Source organism: Protopterus annectens, chromosome 2.part0, assembly GCF_019279795.1.
Source record: "Protopterus annectens isolate FY-2018-M chromosome 2.part0, PAN1.0, whole genome shotgun sequence".
Lineage (NCBI taxonomy): Eukaryota > Metazoa > Chordata > Ceratodontiformes > Protopteridae > Protopterus > Protopterus annectens.
Window position 1 is genome coordinate 564,626,319 of NC_056728.1, and position 17,349 is coordinate 564,643,667.

Here is a 17,349-nt window from a genome sequence, read left to right on the forward strand (position 1 = left end):
CCACTCATCTTGGAATATTTGGCAGATATGTTAAAGAACGGTCTCTCATATTCTTCCATAAAGATATATGCATCTGCTATTTCAGCTAGATACAACACTGATCCTCCTGTTTTTTCACACCCTTTACTAAGGCAATTCCTCAGGGGAATCAAGAACATTAAGCCACCAAGAAAGGCCCCAGTTCCAGCCTGGGACCTCAACTTTGTCCTAGAAAAACTGACTCTACCTCCTTTTGAGCCAGCAGCTTCAGTTGACTTGCAATTTCTCTCATGGAAGACAGCTTTCCTGTTGGCAATTACATCAGCAAGAAGGGTTTCGGAGCTACAGGCCCTAATGGCAATACCACCCTTTATTATTTTTCACAGAGACAGGGTTTCATTAAGGACCAACCCTACTTTTATGCCAAAGGTGGTATCTAGGGTTTCTTTAAATCAAGCCATTCATCTGCCTACTTTCTTCCCCAATCCTGAGAACAGGGGGGAAAGACTGTTGCATACCTTGGACATTCACAGACAACTTTGTTACTACTTGGACAGAACCAAGACCAGTAGGAAGTCTGAACAACTTTTTGTAGCTTACGCCCCTGCAGTACAAGGAAAAGCAATCTCAAAACAGACTATTTCAAAATGGATTGGGCATTGCATCAGATTCTGTTATTCCTTTCATGGAAAGACTGTTCCAGCCAATGTCAGACCACATTCCACCAGAGCTACAGCCACCTCTGCAGCATTCTTAAGAGGGGTGCCTACTAAGGACATTCTAGAAGCTGCTACATGGAGCTCCGTGCATGCATTCTCCAAACACTACAATCTCCCTCTATACTCCAGATCCAGAGCAGGCTTTGCTTCGGCAGTCCTGCAGGGTTTGATTGCCACACCATCTTTTTCCTAGAGCATTCCTCCTCCCCCAGCTCAGCTATGGTATTCTACCCACATGTTATGACTGCAGTTGCATTCTTGAAGGACATAGTACAGTTTTGTACCTACCATAAATGTAGATGTCCGATAGACATGCAACTGCAGTCGGATTTTCCCACCCTCCATACCCCTCTATGCCTAGGGTCCACTCCTATCCCTGTTTCTCTTAGCTGGGGATATCTGTTATGGTGTATTTGTTTTATTGCTCATTTACTTGTTTGGAATCCTGTTTTTGTCTTCCAATTTGATTACAGCCTTCCTTGGAGGGCACCTGGCATCTGGGGCAAGAAACACTGAAGAAAATGGCGTCGGCTGATGCTTATGTACTCCAGCCGCTCTGACGTCGGAGAGAAATGTGACATCAGCCGACGTCGGACCCAGACTTTGGAATCCGGCCGACCGAGGGCTGCCTGAGGCAGGACAACCCACATGTTATGACTGCAGTTGCATGTCTATCGGACATCTACATTTATGGTAGGTACAAAACTGTACTTTCTTTTTAGTGCCAAAGAAAATGGGGGCGGGGTGACTTAAGACCCATTCTGGATCTAGCCACCTTGAACCTGTCAGTAGCCAAGTCGAAATTCAGGATGGTCGCTCTTCAATCCATCCTGCCCTACCTGCAGGCCAAAGATTGGATGTGCTCTATCGACCTCCAGGACACATACTATCATATCAAGATAGATTGACAGGCATTCTCGGCGGTTTCTCCGCTTCTAGGTGGGGGCTAATCATCATCAGTTCGGAGCCTTCCCCTTTGGTCTCACCACAGCACCCCACGGTGTTCACCAAAGTGATTGCAGTTGTAGCGGCTCACCTGAGGCTACAGGGGATTCAGGTCTTCCCTTACCTGGACAATTGGCTCTTTGCTGCCCCCTCCAAACATCTGCTTTGCTGTGCCAGGGATTATTTTCTCTTGTTAGTGAACAGACTGGGCATCACCATCAATCTCAGCAAGTCGTCACTGGCCCATGTTCAGACCCTAAAATTCATTGGGGTTCGATTGGATACTATCCAAATGAACATTTACCTCACTGCAGAGAGGGTACACAGTCTAAGGGTACATGTGTTCATTCTTCAGGCTCCGTTTCCTACAGCAGAGATGGATGATGTTCTTGTTTCACTGTTGCAGTCATCACATCTGGGTTTTCTGCCTGCAGGTAGCCCTCAGCCAGACTGGATACCAGAGTCTTGGATTCCTGCATCAGATGCTGTCTCTACTTCCATGACGTCAAGGCTATAAAACATGCAGCCAACGCCATTACATCATTCTTTCTTGCCGTGCGGTGCTTGAAGCAGAAGCAGTTTGCAAGTGCCGGTCGGCAGACTCCTGAAATTTTCGTTTTCGAGTTTCAGAATCGAAGTCTTAAAAAAAATGCTAAGTAACCCCATTGGGGATCCCTTTTCTTGCTCTTTAACCAACGTCAGTAAAAGTTAAAAATTGTATTACCTGTGGAAAGCAAATACCTCGTAATGGTTTTCATTCATACTGCAGTCCTTGCTTAGACCCAGACCACGACGTCCCTCGCTGTCTGTTTTGTGCCTTGTTCAACCCCCAAACTATTAGTCGTCAGTCTATATTTGCAGCAAATTATTTTGGTACTCAGTATAACTATCCAGAAATTGCTTCGGTAAGCCACCCGACTACTGATATTCTGAAAAAACATAAGGATGAAGACAGACCGCATAGGTCCAAAACTGCCGACAACGCTTCCTTTAAGCTAGTCGCCAGTCCACCGGTACTCATTGAGGCACTTTCACAGCCGCTGATACCCGCTACTGCAGATTCCAGGTCTCTACTGAGACTCATTCGGAGTCCGGAATGCTGCGAAATGCTTCCTTGACTGTGGAACCTGCGGATGTCTCTACCTTGGATGGGTCCAGAGCCACTGTGCAGGCACCGGCTTCTGAGGGAGTATTCAGGCCTTACAGACTTGCATTTTATACAGACGTCATATTCTTCATCCAGGCCTAAAACTCAACCCACGCCTAGAAAACTGACGTCCAAACCGCATGCTCAGGCCCATATGCCTAAAAAAACAAAACAAAAAAAACCTCTTAGAATGGCTGAAGACCTTATTACCTAAATTAGGGGAAGTCCGCCTTCCCCCTCTGAGACCTAGAACTGATTTTCCTTCTGATTCTTCTGATCAGGAATCTGATATTTCTGATGTCCTTCAAGAATGCAACTGCAGTCATAACATGTGGGTTGTCCTGCCTCAGGCAGCCCACGGTCGGCCGGATTCCAAAGTCTGGGTCCGACGTCGGCTGATGTCGCATTTCTCTCCGACGTCTGAGCGGCTGGAGTATATAAGCATCAGCCGACGCCATTTTCTTCAGTCTTTCTTGCCGCGCGGTGCCCGAAGCAGAAGCAGTTCGCAAGTGCCGGTCGGTCAGCTCCTGTATTCTACGATACCGAAGTCATCAAAAAAGCTAAGTACCCCGTTGGGGACCTTTTCTTGCCTCAGCCGATGTCAGAAATTACTGAAAAAGTTAACAATTGTCTTTTTTGTGGTAAACAAATACCTCATAAGGATTTCCACTCTTACTGCCTCCCTTGCCTGGGCCCAGACCACGACGTCTCGGCCTGTTTAGCCACAAGTTCCTCTTCAAGAATCCTACTGCGGATCCAGAGACCATTTCCCAAGGACCAAAATGGCATTAAGGCTACTGCTGCCAAAAACCCTACACCTTCTGATAGAGATTCTAGAGCCTTGGACAGATTGGGTAAGAAGGTATATACTAATGCTACTTTGGCCATTAGGGCTTTAAATTGCCAGGTTCATATGTTAAAGTACCAGCAGCATATAATGGGACTACTTAAACAGAAAATGATGTTGATTCCTGACTGTGCTGAACACACAGAATTACAGGATTTAATGCATTCTGCAGAACAAGTTGGTAAACATACTTTGCAGTGTGATTTTGACTCTTTAGAAGCATCTTGCAGGGCTGCTGTCACTGGGTCTGTACTTAGATGGCATGCTTGGCTTAAGGAGCAAAACTTGCCAGATCATGTTAAAGCTAAATTACTGGATGCTCCCTTAAACCAAGACCGCCTGTTTGGCAACAAAGCAGAAGTCGTCCCCAAAAAGATGGAGGAAAAAGCTAAATCTATGCAAACTGTTAAAGATTTCCTGCAAGTACAGCCTCCCAGATTTAGTAGGCATTGGCCTTCAGAGAATTGGTCCTTTCCAACCTTTTCCAGCCCTTCTCAGTCCAAACCCAGGAACAGCAGACCCACGTCGGTTACAGTCTCGGGCTACGCACAGGCCTAAGCAGTTGGGGGCTCCCACTTCCAAAGAAGGGAGTATTGAGACACCCCACCACAGGAAAATGGAACAATGACTTAACCTTAACCCTTCCAAACCCTGCTCACCTGCCTGCTCCCTTAGGAGGAAAGCTCGCGGCATGAAAAAAACTGGGAACTCATTACCCAGGACAAATAAGTTTTGAATATACTTTCCCAAGAATACAGATTCCACTTTCACACCCTACCAACCCCAGACGGTTGGCTAGACCTACCCCCAAATCAGTGGGCAGAGGCTCAACAGCAGGTTCTCTCTTCTAAGTATCAGGGCTATTCAACCTGTTCCAGCAGAAGAAAGGGGACAAGGTTTTTATTCAAGACTTTTCCTGGTACCCAGAAAAGACAGCTCCTGATGTCCTATCCTGGACCTCTCTATTCTAAACACTTCTTTGGTAATCCCAAAATTCAAGATACTAACACTTCAACAGCTACTTCCTATGATAGGCAAAGATGCCTGGTTGGCAGCGTTTGACTTAAAGGAAGCTTACCTGCACATTCCAGTAAGGGAATCTTGCAGGAAATACCTACGCTTCAGGGCAGGCTCCATGCGCTTTCAGTTCTCTGCACTTCATTTTGGCTTATCTACTGTGCCCAGGGTATTCACAAAGTGTCTAGCTCCAGCCATTGCATTTTGCAGGCAGATAAATATTCAAATATACCCATACTTGGACGATTGTCTGATTTAGGCAGAAAGCCAGGAATTGCTATTAAAACATCTGGCATTCATAAAGAAACTTCTAAACTCACTGGGGTACATCATAAACTAAAAGAAATCTCACCTAGTACTCTGCCAGCAAATTGTATTCCTGGGAGCAAGCTTGAATACAACTTCCCAGATGGCTTTCCTCACTCCAGAGAAATAAGTTTATTAGACGACCTACTTCAAACTACTGGCCGCAAAGACCCAGCTATCTGCAAATTCTGCAAGCCCTGGGGTTCATGGCCTCTTGCATTCTACTAATTCCATATGCAAGACTGCATATGAGGAAACTGCAATAGTATCTAAAAAGCCTATGATGTCAACATTCTCAGGACCTGGAATCAGTGATTCATATCATTCCTTGTATAAAGACAGAACCCCTTTGGTGGGTAGAGGCCTGCTACCACAACAAGGGGCTCCCTTTCACTTTACCCCCTGCCACCCAAACCGACAGACTCAACAGACTATGCATGGGGGACTCACTTGGCAAGGCAGTGCATTCAGGGCAAATGGAACCCGAGACAGATGCACCTGCATATCAACCAAAAAGAAATGTTAGCTGTACAGAATTCTGTGATGGCCTTCAAGGACCACATTTTTCCAGGGCAATTATTGGTAAAGACAGACACCACCACATGTATGTGGTACATAAACAAGCAGGGGGGGAACCCACTCATACCCTTTCTGCAGACTAGCCATGTCAATTTCTGCAGGCAAGCTAAATTCACTGGCAGATGACCTAAGCATAAATCTCATGGACCCACACAAATGTAAACTGGAACCAAAAATATTCAGTCTCTTGAGGAACAAATGGGGACCCCAGAGATAGACCTGTTTTCCTCCCCTCAGAACTACCAGTTGGACAAATTCTGCACAAGGACTTCCTACAATCAAGCTTGGAAAGTGGGTGCCCTGTCCTTTTACTTGGGAAAGCCTCTCAGTTTATGCCTTTCCTCTCAAAGGTTCTGCTAAAGATCAAACAGGGCAAACCAAGGACAATACGGAGTGCACCAGACTGGCCATGCCAGTATTGGTACCCCCTCTTGCACACTATGACACTGCTGGAACCATGGCACCTGCCTCAGACCCCTTCCCTGCTGTCCCAGCAGGCGGGCCAGATTCTGCACCCTCTGCTTCAAACCCTGAACCATGCAGCCTGGCTAATTCCTTGAGCTCTCATAGGTTCATAGGTAGGTACTAGGCTATCGGCCCAAGGGCGTACGTAAGCCTAGCCAACAACGTTCCCTGGCTTACGCCACCCAAGAAAGTTATTTTCCTGTGCCACTGTCGAGCAGAGACACAGAAGTGATCCCCAGGGTGCATTTCCTATTTCCCATCCACTCATCAAGATTTTTCTTGAAGAGTGCTAATGAAGAACTTTGCTTGACATAGATGGGTAGCCTGTTCCAGAGTATGGGAAGTCTCTGGGACAGGAATCTATCCCTCCAGCATGTCCTGTTTATTGTGGTGACAAGGTTTAGATCCCTAGAGTGTGTAGCTCTGAGGGATTTGGATTTCTTTAGGTGTAGCATGTCGAACAGCTCTGGGTTTGACATAGCTTTATATGTTAGGCAGAGATCACCTCAGAGTAGGCGATATGCTATGGAGTAAAGCTGGAGTTTTTTGAGGCGGTCAGTGTAGGGCATTTGTTTGAGGCCAGTAATCCTCTTTGTGAGGTACTTCTGTGGCCTTTCCAGCTGCTGCAGATGTCTTGTGAGGCACATTCCAAAAGGGGCGTTGTACTCTATAATGGGTCTAATGAGTGTCGAGTAGAGGGGAACAGTGACCTCTTTTTTCCTGGATGAGAACCCTTTTATGATGGTGTGCCACGTAGAAGGATTTCCTGACTACTTTGGCGATGTGACTATCAATGGAGAGACTACTGTCCACCTGGGTCCCAAGGTCTCATCACACATTCATTGTTAAGTAGATTGCTGCCTATGTGGTTGTTCATGGGTAGAGAGTTTTTACCAAAGGAGATGACACTGAACTTTTTGGCATTGAGCTTGAGGCCATGGTTTTGACACCAGGCATCTGTCTCAGTGAGGCCCTTCTGTGGGATGTCCACATCATTTGGGGACTTGACTATGGCTCCTAGTTTGCAGTCATCTGCGAACTTCATTAGCCAGAGGCCTTCTGTGTTAGCCTGTACTTCAGAGAAGTAGATACCAAACAGGAGAGGTCCCAGGACGGAACCCTGTGGAACTCCACTTGTCACTGCTTTGAGGTCAGATTTGGAGTCTGCAGCTTTTACAGTGTGGGTTCTGTCAGTGAGCCAGTTGGCAACCCATCTTGTGACGTAGGGATTTATACCTAGATTAGTGAGTTTAGCTATAATTCCAGAATGAGGGATGGTGTCGAAAGCCTTGGCGAGGTCAAGATAGGCTGTGTGAACCATCTTTCCCTCATCTACAGCTTTGGTGACTGCCTCAAAGAAGTTGATCAGGTTCAGGAGGCATGATCTGCCTTTCACAAACCCGAACTGGGTGGGATCCAGAGTTTGGAGGTTACCAATGTCTTGGAGTTCCATGATATGATAATACGTTCCATGGCCTTGCAGACCAGGCTCGTCAGGCTAATAGGTCAATAGTTCCCGGGATCAGTGGTGGTTTCCCCTTTGTGGAGTGGGATAACTGTTGCTGTGCGCCATTCAGTGAACACAAATCCTAATGCGAGGCTATTATTGAACATGGTGCTTAAGTGGGGACCCCTTTCGTTCTGAAGTTCGTGTAAAACGCAGCCTGGGATGTTGTCCAGTCCCATGGATGCTGTGTTTTTGGCTTTAGAGAGTGCTGCTGTTACCTGCAATTTTCTCCCATAGCATCCCTCAGTAAGCAGGTGCTAGATGTCATTCTGTAGGCAAGGAGGCCTAGTACTAGAAAATCCTATGCTGAAAAGTGGAAGAGATACTGTTCCTGGAGCCAGACTCGGGATGGGCATAACGGTGCCCAGCTTACCTCATATTCTTCAGTACTTAACAGAATTGCTCCACAAGGGCCTATCCTTCTCATCTATTAAAATTCATGCCTCTTCCATTTCAGCACATTATAATACAGAACCACCCCTGTTCTCTCACCCCCTGCTAAAGCAATTCCTCAGAGGGGCCAAAAATTTAAGACCACCCAGGAGAGCCCCTACTCTTGCCTAGGATCTTAACTTTGTGTTGGCAAAGCTCACTCTCCCTCCTTTTGAGCCAGCTGTAACTGCAGAGTTGAAATTCCTTTCTTGGAAGACAGCCTTCCTTCTAGCCATCACGTCAACAAGAAGTGTCTGAATTACAGGCCTTCATTATTCATCATTCATTTTCTTCCATGCAGACAGGGTTTCCCTCAGGACCAATCCTTCCTTTATGCCCAAAGTAGTGTCTACTGTGGCCCTTAGTCAGTCCATTCATTTGCCTACCTTTTTCCCGAATCCACAAAACAAAGGAGAATGAATACTGCACTCTTTGGACGTGCACAGACAACTTAAATTTTATTTGAACAGGACTAAACCTCTCAGAAAATATGAACAGCTGCTAGTTGGCTTTGCTGCAAAGGCAGAGGGGAAGGCCATTTCAAAGCAAACCATTTCTAAGTGGATAGCCCATTGCATTAATTTCTGCTATAAGCACCATGGAAAACCTACTCCACAGGGGATAAGATCACATTCCACCAGGGCTACATCTACCGCCTTTCTCAGATGTCCCTACCAGGGACATCCTAGAAGCTGCTACCTGGAGCTCAGTACATACCTTCACCAAGCTTTACCACATGCCTATTTTTCTAAATCCAGAGCTGGTTTTGCCACTGCAGTCTTGCAGGGCTTAATAGCTGTGTCCTAATACTCGATAACTTCCTCCTCTCTTCCTTAGCTTTGGGAATCAACCCAAATGTTGATGACTGCAACAGTGAAACACGAAGAACATAGTACAGCTGTGTACACTTAACATAAATGTAGATGTTCGAGTGTATTCACTGATGTTCATCGTGCATACAGCTGCAGTCATAACAGATGGGTTATCCTGCCGTCAGGCGGGTCCTCGGTCGGCCGAATTCCAAAGTCTAAGTCCAGCGTCAGTTGTTTTCGCTTCCTCCCTGATGTCAGTGCGGCAGGGGTATAAAAGAGCCAGTCGACGCCATTTTCTTCAGTCTTTCTTGCCGTGTGGTGCCCGAAGCAGAAGCAGTTCGCAAGTGCCAGTCGGCCAGCTCCTGAGATTTACGAAAGTATTTCAGCCGAAGTCTTCTTGAAAGCTAAGTACCCCGTTGGGGAAACTTTTCTTGCCTCAGACCGATGTCAGACAAAGTTAATAATTGCATTTCATGTGGGAAGCAAATACCGCATAAGGATTTCCACTCTTACTGTATACCTTGCTTAGGCCCAGACCACGACATCTCGGCCTGCTGTTTTTGTGCTAGATTCAACAAACGCACTATTAAGCATCGAGCGGAATTCGCCCTTCACTTATTTGGCAATAAATTTAATTATATTATGTCGGATACTCCGACTCCAGTTTTGAGCAAAAAACGCAAAGATAAGGACCGGCATACGAGGTCCGCACCACCTACTGATACCACGCTAAAGCCAACTACCGGTTCTCCGGTACTCAGCGAGGCGCCTACGCAGCCCCTGAGTACTGATGACTATGCATTACCGGTGTCTTCAGTACCCGAGGTCGCAGGCTCCTCGGCCCCCATTCCTACTATAGATACCGACGCCACTCCTGGCGGGGGAAACACAGAATTCAGACAGGCCTGCCATTTCTCAAGGGGTCTTCAGGCCTTTCTCCTTCTCTATTAAAGCCTTCACTAAATCTAAAACAGCCATGAAAACCAAAAAACAAGTTCCTCAGACACCCTCTCAAGGCACCATGCCTAAAAAACAGATGCTTAAAATGGCTGAGGATTTGATCACTCTTATCAGGGGTTCTCAACCCCCCTCTGACAAAAGGCCCAGATTAGAGGAAGACTACCCTTCCTCAGATCAAGCTTCTATTACCTCAGAACTATCTGAGGACAAGGATTGTGCCTAGTCTCCATTCGAAGACTCTGATGCAGAGGAGTCTATTCCCTCGGTCTCTCCCCCTGAGGACTTCTCTTTTGGGGAAACCCTGCGTATATTGAGGGAACACTTTCACTGGGAAGGCCAAGATTACTCAGATTCCAAGAAAAGGCTCAGGGAATTTCTTCTGCTCCCCCAGCATAGGCCTCTGGCTATCCCTCCTGTTTTAGATATATTGGATGATGTGTACACAGAAGCCAGCCTTAATCCTGATTCTTTGCCTCCAGCTCCTGTTAAACCAGATAGGTATTACCGGGTTCCTGATTCTCACCAGTTCCTATATAAAAGCCATACTGCTGACCCAGAAATTATTTCACAGGGTCCCAAGGGAATTAAGGCCTCTACTGCTAAAAAAAACCCCATTACCTTCAGAGAGAGATTCCAGATCTTTAGAAAGGTGGGGGAAAAAGGTGTACACCTCGGCCACTTTAACCATGAGGGCATCAGTTCCATATGTTAAAGTATCAACAGTTTTTGATATCTCAGCTGAAAAGCAAAATGACACAACCAGAGCAACCAGATTTAAGAGTTGCGGGATTTGTTGCATGGTGCAGAGCAAGTGGGTAAACATACCTTGCAGTGTGGTTTTGATGCTTTAGAGGCCTCGTGTAGAGCTGCTGTTACGGGGTCTGTTATACGTAGGCATGCGTGGCTCAAAGAGCAAACCTTACCAGATCATGTCAAAGCTAAATTATGAGATGCACCTCTTCAAAAAGATGTATTGTCTGGTGTTAAAGCAGAGGAGGTGTTAAAGAAAATGGAGGAAAAAGTGAAATCAATGCAAACAGTGAAAGATTTCCTACAGGTACAGCCTCCACATTTCAGCAGAAACTGGCCTTCAAATAATTGGTCCTTTCCAGCCACAGACAGACCTCAAAGGGGCAGATACAGGCGTCCAAGGGGAAGAGGGCAACCTCAAGGATCTTTCAGAGCCAGACAGTGGCAAGCACCAACCCCAAGAGGTGGAGAAGATAGATCACAGTCTTTTAGAAAACAGACACAATGACTTCCCCCTACACCTGCCAAGCAAAGCTTTATTGGCAGCACCTTTGGGCGGAAAACTGGCATTATTCTCAAAAAATTGGCATATTGTTACAAAAGACAAATGGATTCTGGACATTATAGACAGAGGCTACAGGTTCCACTTTCACACCCTTCCAAAAATGAGAGGCATGCCAAACCTGCCACAAAATCAAAGGGCAGAGGCACAAAAACAAATTTCAGCTCTCATGGACGTGAAAGCATTTCAAAAGGTACCTGCAAAAGAACAAGGTCAAGGGTTTTATTCCAGACTATTCCTGGTACCAAGGAAAGACAAAGATTGGAGACCTATCTTAGACCTATCCATCCTAAACACATATCTACAGGTGCCAAAATTCAAGATGCTCACATTACAGCAGCTTCTTCCCATGCTGGGCAAGGAGTCTTGGCTGGTAACATTGGACTTCAAGGATGCATACCTGCATATCCCTATCAGACAAGATTGCAGAGGATACCTCCGATTTCTTGCAGGTTCAACCCATTACCAATTCTCTGCATTGCCCTTTGGCTTATCTACTGCGCCCAGAGTGTTTACGAAATGCCTGGCATCAGTAATCGCCTTCTGCAGACTAAGGGATACAAATCTACCCATATCTGGACGACTGCCTGATCCAAGTGGACAGCAAGGACATACTACTGCAGCACCTGGCGTTTGTAATAAAACTGTTGAACTTCCTGGGATACACAGTCAACAAAAAGAAATCAAAACTAATACCCTCTCAACAAATAATTTTCCTGGATGCCAACTTGGATACAATCACCCAGATGGCCTACCTCACGCCAGACAAGCAAGGGCAACTGTCTCAATACTTCAGAAAAATGGCAACTTACACCAGGCTTACTGCAAGGAAAGTCCTGCAGGCTCTGGGATTCATGACGTCTTGCATCCTACTTATCCCATGTGCAAAGCTGCATATGAGGAAACTTCAATGGTACCTGAAAAACTTATGGTCTCAACACAGCCACAGCTTGGAAGCAATTATACCTCTCATTCCATGCCTTCAAAAGGAATTTATGTGGTGGGCTCAAGCTTGCCAAAGAAACACAGGTCTTCCTTTCTGTGTACCTCAAGCAACTCAAATCATCACAACAGATGCCTCAGACTACGCCTGGGGAGCGCACACGACAGATCAGTGCATTCAGAGAAAATGGGCACGAAAAGAAAAGCTCCTTCACATCAACCAAAAGGAAATGCTAGCCGTGCAAAAGGCTATTATGACCTTCAAAGACCTACTGCATCCAGGCCAGCTATTGATAAAGGACAGACAACACCACAGTGATGTGGTACATAAACAAACAGGGGGGAACTCATTCATACCCCCTGTGCAGGCAAGCCATGACCCTATGGAACACAGCACTGGAATTGAAAATTCAACTTCAGGCACAATTCCTGCCAGGGAAGGAAAACACACTGGCAGACAACCTAAGCAGAAATATGACAGATCCACACGAATGGAAGTTGCATCCTCAAATTTTCACACAGATAACTCAGGCATGGGGACAGCCAGACATAGATCTCTTTGCTACCCACAGAAATTGCCAGTTGAAAAAATATTGATGTTCATAGTGTTTCACTGTTGTAGTCATGACAGTAGGGATGTTCTTCATTCCACATTGCTGCAGTCCTAACTATTGGGTAGTCCGCTGTCCAGTCGGCCCGAATACCAAAGTATATGGCTGACGTCGGTCACGGCGCATTAGACTGACGTCAGTACGTCAGGGTACTAATGCGCATGACCGACGTCATATCCTCAGTCTTTTTTGCCGCATGGTCCGATGCAGAAGCAATTTTGCGAGTGCAGGTTGGCGTTCTGAAAGTTTCTGAAGTCAGAGTTTCAGACCGAATCAAAGTTGGCTAAGTACCCCGTTGGGGAATATTTTGGTTTTTCTTGCCTCAGTATTTAACCGGATGTCAGAAAAAGTGAATAACTGTATTTCTTGTGGGAAACAGATACCTCATAGGGATTACCATACTTTGTGTATACCTTGTTTAGGGCCTGAGCACGACATTGTTGGATGCCGCTCTTGTGCTAGATTTAACAAACGCACTATTAAGAGAAGGTTAGACTGTGCCAGGTTAGTGTTTGGGAAGCGTTGTAATTATAAAATGCCGTCGGATGCTCCGGCCGCTTCAGCTAAAAACGCAAGGACAAAGCAGCAAAGCCTAGGGGAAGAACCGACAGTCCCAGACGCCGGTTCTTTAGAGGCTCAGTGGAGCCGGAGGTTTTGCCAGGTGTTTCTTTGGAGTCTCAGGGAGAGACTTTACTGTTACAGGATGTATCCTCTCAGGAAGTAGGCCAGGCTGAGGGAGCTTCTCAGGTGGCTGTTCTTCCTTCTCTTCCTAAGGTGGTTAGAGCCTCCCCTTCTGTTTCCAAGGCTTCTTTGAGGGGCAGGCCAAGTTTTGCTTCAGTGGGGGTTTCTCCTAGTGCCTCAGGGTCTTTGCCTAAGAAACATATGCTTAAAATGGCAGAGGATTTGATTACTATGATAAGGGGTTCTATGCCCCCTCCTGATAAGAGGCCTAGGGTGGAACCTGAGTTTGAGAGTTTTGAGCAATGCTCGAGGCTTCTGAGTCTTGGCTGAAGACTTGCAGGAGTACCCTCCTTATTCTGATTCTGATGTGGATGATTCTACTCCTTCAGCTTCTCCTCCTGAGGATTTTTCATTTTCAGAGACTCTGCATTCCATGAGGGAGCATTTTAAATGGGAAGGGCAAGATTTCTCTGATTCTAGGAAAAGGCTTAGGGAATTCTTGTTTTTACCCCAGCATAGGCCTTTAGCTATACCTCCTGTTTTGAATGTGGTGGAAGATGTTTTTGCAGAGGCTTCCCTGAATCCTGATTCTTTGCCTCCTGCCCCAGTTAAACCTGATAGGTATTATAGGGTGCCTGACGCTCATAAGTATCTTTTTAAGAGTCCTAGGGCAGACCCGAAACTGTCTCTCAGGGGCCTAAAGGTGTGAAGGCCTCAGTTGTTAAAAATCCTGTCCCTCCTGATAAAGAGGCAAGGGCTTTGGATAGATGGGGAAAGAAAGTGTATACTTCTTCCACTTTAGCCATGAGGGCGTTGAATTGTCAGTTTCACATGTTAAAGTATCAGAATTATCTTCTTTCACAGTTGAAATCTAAGGTGGATGCTCTGGCGGAAGGTATTGAGTGTAAAGAGTTGCAGGATTTAGTTCATGTGTCTGAACAAGTGGGTAAACATTCCTTGCAATGTGGTTTTGATGCTGTGCAGGCCTCCTCCAGGGTGGCTGCCACTGGTTCTGTTCTTCGTAGGCACGCTTGGTTGAGAGATCAGAACTTAGCTGAGCATGTTAAGACAAGGATTTTGGATGCTCCTTTACAGTCTGATGTGTTGTTTGGTTCGCCTGTGGAAGCAGTTTTAAAGAAAATGGAGGACAAGGCTAAGTCTATGCAAACTGTTAAGGATTTTTGCAGGTGCAGCCTCCAAGTTTAGTAGAAATTGGCCTACTAAGGGGTGGACTTATCCTGCTTATGATTCCCAGTCTAGGGGTAGGTCTAGACGTGGTAGGGGCAGAGCTCAAGGTTCTTTTAGGCCTAGGACAGGAGTTCACCTGCTCAGACTTCTGGTGAGGGCAGGGGTCAGTCCTTTCGTAAGCAGACCCAATGACCTGCCTTTTCAGCTGCCAGTACCTTCTCGCCTGGCGGCACCTCTAGGAGGAAGACTGTCTCTTTTCAAAGAAAATTGGGATTTAATTACCCAAGACAAATGGGTTCTGGATATCATTCACCACGGTTACAGGTTTTATTTCCATACCTTGCCTCCTTTCAAAGGCATGCCAGACATTCCTCCTCTACAAAGAACAGAGGCTCGCAGACAAATTTCTCTGTTACTCCAAATAGGAGCCATTCAGTCAGTTCCTGTGCCAGAAAGGGGCCTAGGATTTTATTCTCGCCTGTTCCTAGTACCAAAGAAGGGGAACACGTGGAGACCAATTTTGGATTTATCTATCCTCAACACTTATCTGGACATTCCAAAGTTCAAAATGTTGACGTTACAACAGCTTTTACCTCTATTGGGCAAAGATCACTGGATGGTAACTTTAGATCTCAAAGAAGCTTACCTTCATGTGCCTATAAGACTAAGTTGCAGAAAGTATCTGCGTTTTCGAGCTGGAAATTCTCATTATCAGTTCTCTGCATTGCCCTTTGGCTTATCTACTGCACCCAGAGTATTCACAAAGGTTCTGGCTCCAGTGATAGCTTACTTCAGGCTAAAAGGAATTCAAATCTATCCTTACTTGGACGACTGCCTGATTCTGGCTCAAGAAAAGGAAGACCTTCTACAGCATTTGGAATATGTCATAGCAGTGCTAAGATGCCTAGGGTATTCTGTGAACGAAATAAAGTCCAGTCTAGTACCCTCTCAAGACATGTGCTTTCTGGGTGTGAGACTGAATACAGCAGCCCAGATGGCCTTTCTAACCCCGGACAAACAAAAGAATCTTTCCAGTTACTTCCATCAATTATCTCTTCAGTCCGGGCTGACTGCAAGGACAGTCCTTCAAGCCTTAGGGTTCATGGCATCTTGTATTCTGGTGCTTCCCAATGCCAAACTGCATATGAGGAAGCTACAATGGTATCTCAAAATCTATGGACACAGCACTGCCAGGATTTGGACACTGTCATTCAAATAATACCTTGCATTCAAAAGGAATTTTTGTGGTGGGCTCAGGAATGTCACCTAAACAAGGGACTCTCTGTGACCCGGCCAGAGGCGAGTCAGATTCTAACGACAGATGCCTCAGACATTGCTTGGGGAGCTCATCTAGATGGAAAGTGGATACAAGACAAGTGGCCTGCCAGACTACAGCATCTACATATCAACATGAAAGAGATGTTAGCAGTCCAGTTTGCATTACTGGCTTTCAAGGAGTTACTTCTTCCAGGGCAGGTGTTGATTCTAACAGACAACACAACTGTCATGTGGTACATCAACAAACAAGGGCGAACACATTCTTACCCATTGTGCAGGCAAGCAATGATTTTATGGGAGACTGCGCTCAGCTTGCAACTAACTCTTCAGGCAAGGTTTCTGCCGGGAGCACAGAACTCCTTAGCAGATGTGTTAAGCAGACAAATCATGGATCCCCACAAGTGGAAACTGGATCTTCATGTATTTCAAAAATTGACAGTGTCATGGGAACTCCAGACATAGATCTGTTCGCTTCTCCACTAAACCACCAGCTGCCAAAGTTTTGCACAAGGATTTCATCACACAGCTTGGAAAGTGGATGCTCTTTCTTTCAGTTGGAAAAATCTTCATGTGTATGCTTTTCCACCTCTGCCTCTACTTCCAAAGGTGCTTCTAAAGGTCAGACAAGACAAGCCAAGGATGATTCTAATAGCTCCAGATTGGCCTCGGCAGCACTGGTACCCATTACTGAGGAGTCTGGTAAGGAAGCCTCCATGGCCTTTACCCTTGATTCCACACCTATTCTCTCAGAGGGACGGTCATCTGCTCAATGTCAAGCTTCAAACTCTTCATCTAACAGCCTGGCATATTCTGTTTTGAAAGACAGCAGGTCTCAACTTCCTCAACAGGTTTTAAATGTGATTATGGAAGCCAGAAGACCTAGTACAAGGAAAGTGTATGCAGAAAAATGGAAGAGATTTTTATTTTGGGCTGCAGCACAGAATTTGGAGATTTGAGCCTAATTTGAGTGTGGCTCTTCAATATCTTACTGAGTTATTGGACAAAGGTTTGTCTTTCTCTTCCATTAAGATTCATGCTGCAGCAATTTCAGCTCACTATGATTGTGACCCACCATTGTTTTCACATCCTTTATTCAAGCAATTTCTTAGGGGGCAAAGAATATAAGACCCCAATGAGCTCCTACTCCTGCTTGGGATCTCAATTTTGTGTTGGAGAAACTTACTCTACAACCTTTTGAGCCTGCAGCTACTGCTGACCTGAAATACTTGTCATGGAAGACTGCTTTTTTGTTGGCCATTACTTCTGCAAGAAGGGTTTCTGAGTTACAGGCCCTTATGGCGGTTGAGCCTTTTTGATTTTTCATAAGGATAGGGTATCATTACGCACTAATCCTTCCTTTATGCCTAAGGTGGTTTCTAGTGTGGCTTTAAACCAAACTATTCATTTGCCTACTTTCTATGCAGATCCCCAAAATAAAGGGGAAAAGATTTTGCACACTTTAGATGTACACAGGCAATTGCGTTATTATTTAAGCAGGACTAAGGATTTTAGAAAGTCTCAGCAGTTGTTTGTTTCTTTTGCTTTGAGTTAGCAAGAGGGCAAGCCTGTGTCAAAACAAACTATTTCTAGGTGGATTGGGTTTTGCATTGCATTTTGTTATT

At 45.7% G+C, this 17,349-nt stretch overlaps 1 protein-coding gene across 2 annotated transcripts in view; it reads left to right on the top strand.

The window, feature by feature from the left end:
• Window positions 1-17,349, top strand: part of GAK (cyclin G associated kinase) — a 2,484,892-nt gene that overhangs the window by 156,115 nt on the left and 2,311,428 nt on the right. The gene's annotated exons all lie outside the window — the stretch shown is intronic.